This window comes from Jaculus jaculus, chromosome 6 (assembly GCF_020740685.1).
Source record: "Jaculus jaculus isolate mJacJac1 chromosome 6, mJacJac1.mat.Y.cur, whole genome shotgun sequence".
In the NCBI taxonomy this organism is placed as follows: Eukaryota; Metazoa; Chordata; class Mammalia; order Rodentia; family Dipodidae; genus Jaculus; species Jaculus jaculus.
The window spans coordinates 75,241,233-75,252,258 of record NC_059107.1 but is presented as its reverse complement, the minus strand read 5'-3'; the positions used below and the strand labels follow the sequence as shown (position 1 = coordinate 75,252,258).

The window sequence follows — 11,026 nt, the reverse complement described above, 5'->3', positions numbered from 1 at the left end:
ATTGTTCATATAAGTAAATAAATATGATCAATAAATTTTTACAGTTTGGTTGAGCACCGTTTTTTTAAAAATTTTTTTTGGTTTATTTTTATTTATTTATTTGAAAGTGACAGACAGAGAAAGAGGTAGAGAGAGAGAGAGAGAAAGAATGGGCGCGCCAGGGCTTCCAGCCACTGCAGACGAATTCCAGATGCATGCTCCCCCTTGTGCATCTGGCTAACGTGGGTCCTGGGAAATCGAGCCTCAAACCGGGGTCCTTAGGCTTCACAGGCAAGCGCTTAACCACTAAGCCATCTCTCCAGCCCTGGTTGAGCACCTTTTAAGTAGCACTGTGGGGTTGATGTCATGTAGCCTGGAGTGGGAAGAACTTGCATTAATGGTGACTGCTTTGGCCGGCTGAGGCTATTGAACACTGAAGGCCGTAAAGGGACAGTCCTTCACGTTATTGCAGATGAGAGACTGAATGGAGGCTGTGTTGATGATTTCAAAACCCACTTCTCCTCCAAAAGTGCTTGGCTTCCAGTACTGAGAGATCATATGGGATTACCCATAAGTCCTTTCAAGGAGGATGGCGCTCCAGGTTCTACCATGGTCTCCCCGAAGATAGCATCAGGACGAGGCTTTTCTACCAGAAGGGCAGGATATAGCTCCATGGCATCAATGTCCCGGTAGAGGGCTTCGGATCTGCAGCCATTTCCTTCTCTCCTGTAAGTTCCTCAGATGATTCACAGCGCTACAGGGAGACGCGCTCGCGGTGCTCATTGAGAGACTGGTGTCTCGTCCGTGCGCTCTGGCCAGTGGATGCTGCGCCACTGTTTGTCCTGCAAGCGGAGCGTTTCTGCCACCAGCAGCCCTGCCCGCGGACTGCTTGGTGAGTGGATGAAGTGGTCAGTCCATGTTCTTCCAGTATGGAGTTGTTGTAGAGAAACTTTTAAAGCTGTACTCCTGGTCTTCAATTTGAAAGGTATCAGGCAGCAGGGGGTGCCGGTGATAAAGAGTGTTAAAATCAGCAGCGATCCGGTTCTGGTACTGCGACTGTTTGTTGAAGAGCAGCTCTGGGTTCAACTTTAGATTGAAGTGATAACCACTCACGTGCTGGACATAGTCTTCAATCAGTCTCGATGGTCTCTCCTGTCAGAATGAGCCTGCCAGCCTGAAGAGCCGCTGGTCATCCATCCCACTCTGGGTGCTCCTGTCTCAGCGCGTCACTCTGTCGTGCTCCCGCAGCCAGATCGCGGCGTACATCATCAGGCCTGGCACCAGACCAAAGACCTCACGCCCCACAGCAAACCGCAGGTGATCAGGGTGTGAGGAGGGCAAATCATTTCCGCCCGAGTGTCTCGGACTGTAGGCGGGTACACCTCTCCATGAATGACCTGATATTTCATCCTTGAAAAGGCGCAGTTTATGTTGTCTATCTAGACTGTCACCATAAATGTGGCTTAAGTCCACCCCACGACCAAGTCCTCTGGTGAATGCGGGCCCTGTTCAGGGTCTGTTTTGAAGAACTGATGAGTGAAGTGCTGGGCGAAGAAGGCGGACATGTTTGTGCTTTGAGGGTCAGCGATGAACTTCCTCCTCAGGAGAACCTTTTCCAGAACCTGTTTGGAATCAGGAAGCTCCTGCTTCCCTTTCACACCCATTGGAATGGGGCAGTCACCAGCTACAGGAGGAAGGGATCTGGTGTAGTAGGACATACTAGAGACGACTTCCCAGTTTTTGTAGTCATAGTGTGCATTATAAGCTGGTGGACTGTCAATCACATGGGATCTGGACATCAACACGTAGCTCATTATTGAATTTCGCAGGAAACTAATGCTATTGATAATGCTCCAGACTCCCTTGAAGTGCATAAGTATGTAGTGCACTGTGTTTGGGGTGGGTTTCAGCAGTAACTTTATTCTTGTCAGAAACTCAGGCGTTGAACAGTTTTCACCATAGAATCCTGTCCAGGTGCAATCGCACTTACACGTGTCAAATCCTACGGTCATGCGTTCACCTGGGATTTGGCTTGGGTTGAACAGTTTGGACTCACCGCGTGGCGTGGTGCAGAGCAGCAGAGCTTGGTGGAGCATCTCTGCAGCCGGCAAGGCCTTCCTTCCACAGGCTGCCGGTGTGTGGTGCACGAGAGCCAGCAAGGGAGCACTTTGCCAACTCTGTATTGTCCTTTTATGTACAGTATCCATCCCTCTGTTGAGTTCCCTTTTCACGTCATTTGCTGATTTTCTTGATGATTCTTGGAATTCATCCTTGCATTTATTTATGCCTTCATTGAGCTTAGCCAGCTGATTATTGAGGTCTCTCTCTTTTTTTTTTTTTTCCTAGTAGCTCTAATCTAGTGAGGACAGCATTCATACAATTATTGGACCTTTGTTGATTTTCTGCAAGTTCTGCTAAATGCTTACATAGGGTAGCACAACTGTGTTTTCATTTTGGGATACTGATCTTGTTTCTTCTATGTTTTGATTAGAGACTTCTATTGTGGGACTGGGCAACCTTGTTGGATTTACTTCGATTTGATTTTTCATGTTATTGCTTTTGTGCTGTGATCTAATCATCACAGTGTGGAAATCTTATTTAATTCAAGAGGAAGCTGTAGTTTACCCTTGAAATGTCTCCAGTGATGATTCCCTTTTATGTTTGATTCTATTAGGCTTCTGGTGGCAATGGGTCCTGTTTGCTCAGAGCCTTCCAAGGATCTGGTGGGGGCCTAAAGACCTGGTGAATGGGCTCCCTTAGTCAGTGGTTTGGGGTATGGGACTGCATAGTCAGGTAGCCAGACTGGACCAGGGGTAGGTGAGAATGGGAAAAAGCAGTCTTGTGTTCAGGTAGGGCCAGGGAAGATGGGGTTCTGTAGTCCTGTGATGTGTTTGGTGAGGGGGTGGAAAAATTGGGTTCACTAGCACCATAAAGCAAGGGGTGGATGACATTTCAGGGTCCTATGACATGGTGGGTTTGGGGAATGGGACTGCTGAGGTCCAATGATGCAGCTCAGTGGGGGTTGGGAGGCTGGAGGGTGGTGGGGGGGTAGATGGTGTGGTGGAAAGGAAAAATCAAGGGAGGGAGGGGACAATGCTAGCTGGTTGGCCTGGGTCTATATAGCCTGCAGGTAATTCAGGAGGACCTGGTCTGTGCACTGTGGGACAGGCTGGGATGATGGTCTAGGGAGGGTACTAAATAAAGTCCTAATGGTGAGAAAGGGGAGGGGAGTCGAAGGAGGAAGTAAGGAATGCCAGCAGGCTGGCTTGGGTCCACATAGCCTGTAGGTAGTGCAGGAGGATTTGGTCCACAGCAGAGAGGTTGCTGCACTGCTGGGACAAAAATCCTGGTGAAAGGGAGCAAGAAGGGAGACAAGGGAGGGAGTAGGAATGTGAGCTGGCTGGGATGGGTCTGCATAGCCTGCAAGTAGTACAGGAGGAACCTGCTGATGCAGCGGGGGGGGGGGGGGGGGCAGTGGCTTGAGGGTTTTGGGGGGACAGGTGGGCTATCCAAGTATGTGGGAATCAGCAGATTCCCCAGTTTTCACCTTGGTGCCCTCCCACTGAAGTTCTTCTAGTATCTGCAGACCCTAAATACCCCATTGATCTTGCCTTTCCTACCTCACCAGGTGAAGCATGGCTAGGTAGACACCATCTTGACTGGAAGTCACATCATTAGTTTTTTTGGACTTTTTGTGCCAGTATATATGGATGAAAATGATGTTTATACATCTACTTGATATCCTTAAATGTTGCTAAACTTGTTCAAATTTTTTCATAGATTGCTTTAGATTATCTACATTCAGATCATGATATCTGTCAAAGGAACAATTTTAGATTTTTTTCTTTCTTTTTTATCCAACTATTCTTTTTTTATTAATTAGTTTTGCACTCAGTGAATACAGTTAATTTGGTATCATTGTTAGGCTCATCCATGTCCTACCCTCTCCCCCTGGTTCCCTCCTTGTTGAGGTATATGGGTCATGCATTGGGGAGTCAGCCCACAGTTATGGGTAGGATAAATGTCTCTGCATATCATGACCCAACATGTGGCTCTGGCATTCTTTCCAACCCCTCTTCTGCAAAATTTCCCTGAGCCATGTTGGGTTCATTTTTGGTCTGCTTCAGTAATGAGGTGTTGGGGGCCTCTGGTTCTCTGGAAATCTGATTTGGTAGGGGTTGATTTTTCTCTGTGTTAATCTTCTTCACCCTTGTGCTGGCACCCGGTTCACCAAGAAAAGAGCACCCTTGCTTGTTTTGCCAATTTTTCTTAGTTTCAGCTGGGGCCCTTTTGAGATATGATGGGGTGGCTCTCTCCTTTGGATCTGTGTCTATCTGAGAAAGAAAAGCAGATTCTCCAATGGAGAGTAAGTTAGTTCCAGGACAAATGAAGTAACACTTACTTTTTTTTTTTTTTAATACACAGTTTAATAGGTGTAGGCCCTCTTGTAGTCCATGATTGATGGTAGCTTGATATTGGAGAATGGGCTTATGTTTGGATATGGTTCTGACTTGTTTCCCAGCTCCAGCTATGGGTCTCGTACCACTGAGGGGATCAGTTAGCCAAATCAAGAGCAGTTGGTTCCCCACCATGGCTGTGTGTGTCACTATTGCACTTGTGTGGGCGTCACACCAGGTTATTTGTTGCTAATTAGCTTAGACCATGAGTTGCTTGGACAGATATTGGTCATTTCCTCCAGTTGCCCACGTAGCACCTTCTGGCACTAGATGTGCTGACTGTCTAGGGACTGACTCTCTTTTAGCTTCCAGCCATGCCATTCCATTTTACATGTCAACTGCATAAAGTGTCTTCAGCAGTAGACTCTTACCACTCACATTTGGTGGGTCATCAAGTACTCTGACAGAAATGTGTCTCTCTTTTAGGAAACCTTGCAGGTCTCTCTGTTCAAAAGCTCATTGTGGATGATAGCCACATGCTGGTACTGGGAGTTACAGGTCAGTGCCCACTAAGGAAAGGAGGAAAATGATAACTAATATACAAGAGCTAGAGAGGAGAGAGAAAGAGAGAGAGAGAGAGAGAGGGATGGAGAGAAGGAGGGAGAGGGAAAGGGAAGGTGGGAAGCTGTAGAAGATTAAGGTTAGTCTTCATCATACCCTCTCCAGTGTCTTGTGGTTCAGGTGTTTCTTCTAAGGGCCTGGTGAAGGTTCAGCCAGTTGGTCTGCCTTTTAGGAAGTAGAATTGCCATTGCCGTTTGGGTCTATATTTGTGTTTCCTACCCCTCAGTTGCCCTCCCCTCCCTCCCCACCCATCTTAGTGTCTAGTCCATGAGATCCTTACTGGGTATTTAAGGTATCTTGGGTAGATTCAGGTTAGGTGCTGTAGATGAGTGAGACTATGTGGTACTTTTTTTCTGTGATTGGGTAAGTTCACTGAGAATGATCTGTTCCAGGTTCGACCATTTTTCCTCAAATATCATTGTGTCATTTTTTTTCTTACTACTGTATAGAATTCCATTGTGTAGATATACCACATCTTAGTTATCCATTCTTCTAGTGATGGGCATCTGGGTTGATTCCAGCTTTTAGCTATTACAAATTGAGCTACTACAAACATGGTTGAGCAAATCTCTCGGGCCTGTGGTTTGAAGGTTTTGGGATAGATGCCCAATAAGGGAATAACTGAGTCAGTTGGTATCTCTATAGTCAGCTTTTTAAGGAGTCTCCATATTGCTTTCCAAAGTGGTTGTACCATCTTAAATTCCCACCAACAGTGAATGAGTGTTCCTACTTCTCCACATCCTCGCCAATATTTATTTTCATTTGATCTACTGGCTTTGCTTATTGAAGGCTTGTCTGTAAAGAAACTCTTCAGCTTCATGTGATCCCATTGGTTGAGTGACTGTTTAAGATCATGAGCTAATGGCATTTTGTTCAGGAAGTCTTTTTCCATTCCTATATCATGGAAGTACTTCCTAAATTTTCTTTCAATCGCCCTCTCTCTCTCTCTCTCTCTCTCTCTCTCTCTCTCTCTCTCTCTGCCAAATAAATAAATAAAAATAAAGTATTAAAATACAAGTGTAATATACATGAATTAATCAAGCTTTAAATATAGCCCTAACAGTTATCCATATAGCATGTAATTTGGAGACTTGGAATGACAATTTTACCCCCTACCCTCAACCTCATCCTTTTGCACTTTGGAAGTTCAATATAAAAACATAGGACAGCTGATGGTTACTGAGTAGCATGTGCAAAATATTCAACTAAGAGCTCCACATTGATTATTTTTCAACACAAACCAAAAGGTAGACATGATCAATATCTCATTTAACAAAGAACAGTAAAGCTGTTTGACCAACTTTTCCCAAGTCATATGTCTTAGAGCCATGGCTGTGTAAGCAAAACAAATGGATGGATAAGGGTTGTTTTCAGAAGGAACAATATCACCCAAGAAGACTTTCCCCCAGGAAGATCTGCCATTTTCCATTCAAAAACATGAGATTGTTATATCAGTGTTCATAGATTCAGCCTTAAATATACATATACATCATTATCATAGCAAAGTTTTTACAAATACTGATTTATGCAATATGAGTAGGGTTCTAAGATGGATTATAGGGAAGATAATGCTAGACTAAGGGTTCTACAAAGATGAGTCCTTCATTTAACTCATCTCATTGATTTTGTAAGTACAATATTTATATTTTATTTTTCCTCATGTACATCTTATAGGATTTTAATAGCTTCATAACTGAGTATTTCATTTTTTGGCTAATCTAAATGGTATTGTGGTTTAAATATTAAAATACAATTGTTCATTACTGGTTTATATAAAACAATTGACTCTTGTATGTCCATGTGCCCTGAAAACTTGTAATTGCTTATTAAATTCAGGAGCTTATTATTATTGAATATTGGATTTTTTATATAGATAATCATATTACCTGAGAAATGACAGTTTTATAACTTCTTGCTTGTATACATTTCACTTCCTTTCCAGAGAAAAATTAAATAAGATAGTAAAAGGACACATCTTTGCCTTATTCTCAGTTTTAGAGGAAAAACATCTAATTTCTCCCCATGATTTATGATGTTAGATTAGTATTTACTGTATATGTCCTTTTCCAAATGGAAGAAATTGCCCTCCATTTGTGCTTTTATGATAGTTCTTTTTTTTTCTGTTTAAGGATATTGTAAACTTTATTCAACACAAATAATATCATTACTAATAGAATATTTAGATAAAGAATGATACATTTTCTTTAAGTTGGTGAATTACATTCGCAGGGATACAAATTAGAAATTTTCTTCTGATATTTGCACTTATGTTCCTTTAATTTTTTTTAAATGTTATTTATTATTATACTCCTTGGCATATAGACATTTAAGTTTGTTTCGACATTATTAAATACAATTTGTTCCTGTTAATTCCTATCCATCCCCTTTCTATTTCTCTGTTCTCCTCACCCGTTGGTCACATATATCATTAGTTGGATTTAATTTTGTTAACTGTTTATTTATTTTTTTGTTTTTTCTCAGCCCCCATATGGTCTGAGCTTTACACCATTTATCAAGATGCTAACACTAGATATTTTATATGTTATTTGTTTATTTATGAGAGGGAAAGAGAAAAAGGTAGAGAAAGAGAGAAACAGGCAGATAGATAGAGAGAGAATGGGCATGCCAGGGCCTCTATCCACTGTGAACAAAGTCCAGACTCATGTGCCACCTTGTACACCTGGCTTACATGGGTACTGTGGAATCAAACCTAGGTCTTTTGGAGGCAGGCAAGTGCCTTATCTGCTAAGCCATCTCTCCAGCTCAACGCTGGATATTTTAAACAGCATATCTTTTTTATAGGCCTCCTCAACATTTTATAATAAATTAGAGATTATAGAATATCTTGAACAGAAAATACTTGGAAGCTTTCATGGAGATTTGATTTTATCTAATAAGAGTGGAATTGATTGATCTATTATTTACAACTATTAAAGTCCAGAAAACACTCCCAATAAAACCTTTGAAACCGATAGAAACATGTGCTCTATTCTGACAATGTTCAACAATTTGTTACAGCATTCCCTATCATTCTCTATGATATTTCCAAACTGTCCAGAGAGTTCAAGCTGTTAGAACAGCTTCTTTTATCAGCTATCTGCAGAGGCATATCAAACTGAGCATTGTATACCTTTTTTTGTCGAATCTGTGTGACATTTGCCAAAGACAGGCTCTTTAGAAATTGATACTGCTAATGACTTTCCTATGGTTAGGATCAATACTTGGTGGGTGATTTTAATATTAATAGAAACAACCAGTGAAGGCAAAATTTTTGTTCTTTATCTGAATAAAGATAAAGTAACCATACTTGAGCATTATACCACCTTGTAGACTTGACGTGTGAAAAATCACTGAAAACTTCATTTTCAAAATTAAGTTTACAATTTATATCCATGGTATAAGTTGCTATTCTCTTGTATGTTTAATATGTTTAAAATTCTATATGATTTCATATTGCTATAACTATCTTCATAAATGTTCAACAGCACAAGAGGGGCGTAATCATGAGTCCATGGTGATAAGGAGACATAAACCACCCTAATCAAGGTGTCGAGATGATTATTCATTGCGTCTCTCCACATCTATCATCCCTGCTATCCCACAATCAGGACACTGGTGGGCTAGCTTTGGTTTTCTCACCATCTTAGCCGATGTGGCATGAGCTTAATTTTAGTAGTGAGATGTAAGATATACATATCCTGCCTAAAGTGGATGAACTTACCTTAGTTTGTTGCCTTTGTGACTAAAAAGGGCTACATGCAGGCAGTTGCTCTACCTGCCATCCTAGACCACAGCAAACTTCTGAATATGGTAGCAGTGTAGATTATAGCATAGGAAGGAAGTGGGGTGTAGCACTGGTCACATAATTGTTGCTTGTGAACTTTTGATTCTCTTGCCTCAGTGTAGTAGACCTCTTTAGGTTGCTGATATATAATTCCAAACCAGGCATAATTATAGAAGGGACATTTATTGAAGCTTACAGATCCAGGGGAAGTTCCATAATGGCAGAAGAAGTTGGCCCCTCTTAAAGGACCAAGCAGAGAGGCTGAAGCCACAGTCCAAAAACCACAGAAGCCACACCACACATAAGCACACTTAGGAATTCCAGGTGGAACTCAGGCACTTTACACATACTTAGACTGGAATTCCAAATCCACCACCACACCCTAGGACTGGACCATAAAATCTGCCCAGGGATACCTCCTCCAGCAAGATCCTGTAAAGCCAAGAAGTTTTAATGAACTCCTGAATCTATTGGAGGGCACTCATTCAAACCACCACACTCAACCTCCCAAATAGCTGGAATTACAGATCTGTACCCCCAAACCTGGTTAGAATGAAGGATGAATTGCCAATCAAAAGACCTATGAAGAGCCCAAGTAGAAGTGACTCAGATTAGGAGTTAAGAAAGTGTATTGTAGAAAGATGCTCCTTGGTTTGGACATTGTAAAGTTCAGATAATGGTTTTGTAGATATATGAAAAGATACAGTGAAGTTATAGATGTAGATGATACAGTTACAGAAGAGACAATACACTACACACAGTGTACCAAGGCATTCATGAGATAGCTTATCCCTTTTTGTGGGTGCAGAAGAATCCTGAAAGTTTTAAAGTGATTACTGAGGTTCAACTGGAATCTAAGACAAACCAGAAAAGAGGTCAAGTCATGCTTTTACATACTTTCTTTTTCACTGCTTAATGGTACTTTGAACAAAGACAGGTGAGGGATCCAGACACAGTCTCTATGAACTCACAGTCTGTGCATCTTCATAACAAGCTCATGTGAGAGTATGAGCATGATCCATATGGCCTGCCCAGCAAAGTTAAAAATGTGGTACGTGTGTTCTTAATTATAAGATATGGTTAGTTCATCCCAAACTTTCACTAAATTATTCTCTTTATATAATAATATGAGGGGCTGAGGACATGGCTCAGTGGATGAAGTGCTTATTGAACAAGAATGAGGACCTAAGTTAGTACCCTCAGAACCCATGTAAAAATGCCAGCAACAGTGGAGTGTGTCTGCAATCCCAGAGCAGAGGCTGTTGGGAATAACTAGATCCCTAGGGCTCACTGGCTAGCTAGTCTTCAGAAACAGTGAGCTCCAGGTTCAGTGATAAACTGTCTTAAAAATGTGGAGAGTGATTGAGGAGTATACTCAGTGTAAACCTCTGGCTCCCACACATGCTCACTCCTATAGACACATCTGCTCACTCACATATGAACACATACACACTATATATATCTGAGTTGAGTTTTTGAGATGCTGAAGGAGGACCAGGAACAGGATAGTTTTTTTTTTTTTTCTTTTTTCTTTTTTCTTTTTTAATGGAGAGTCAGCCAGGTACAGAGGCCCATGCAGAGCACGGGCATCACCTTGCCTGCTCTAGCAAGACTAGAGCTGGCGTCTGATTTTGTCTCATCCAAGATGACTGCAAGAAACACTCCCCCAGCAATAGCTTCCTGCTTTTTTCCCTCAGCTTAGCATACCTGGGTGGACTGGCACCTCCTGGGTCAGCCTCTTGAGTCCATCAACAAATCAGTTCTTTCCCTTACACACTTGTGTCTGATGTCCAGCCTCATCCTAATTAGATGTTGATCTAACCATATGTGTAATATCATCCTTTTATAAAAGATATTTTATTTATTTATTTATTTGAGAGAGAGAGAATGGGCTCTCCAGGGCCTCCAGTCACTGCAGATGAACTCCAGACGTGTGTGTCCCCTTGTGCATCTGGCTAACGTGTGTAATTGAACTGGGGTCCTTAAGCTTCACAGGCAAACACCTTAACTGCTAAGCCAACTACCCAGCCCATCTCATTCTCTTTTTATTCACCTTAGCCCCCTTCGGGCTGTACTTCTGCCTGAACACAAGTGTGTTAGTCTCTCACTCACCCTTTAGAGTTTGGCAGGAAAGCTGGGAGGGTTCCCTTTGCATGGGCATTTTCTGCTTGCTTCCTGCATGTATTTTGTTTTTGGAAGTTTTCCTATTTTACTACATGTGTGAACTTCCTTTAAACTCTTAGCC

General features: G+C 42.1%; 1 pseudogene; it reads right to left on the bottom strand.

Moving 5' to 3' along the window:
* Positions 1-285: 285 nt before the first annotated feature.
* On the bottom strand, positions 286-2,186 carry LOC101615078 (annotated as a pseudogene).
* Between the last annotated feature and the right edge of the window lie 8,840 nt (positions 2,187-11,026).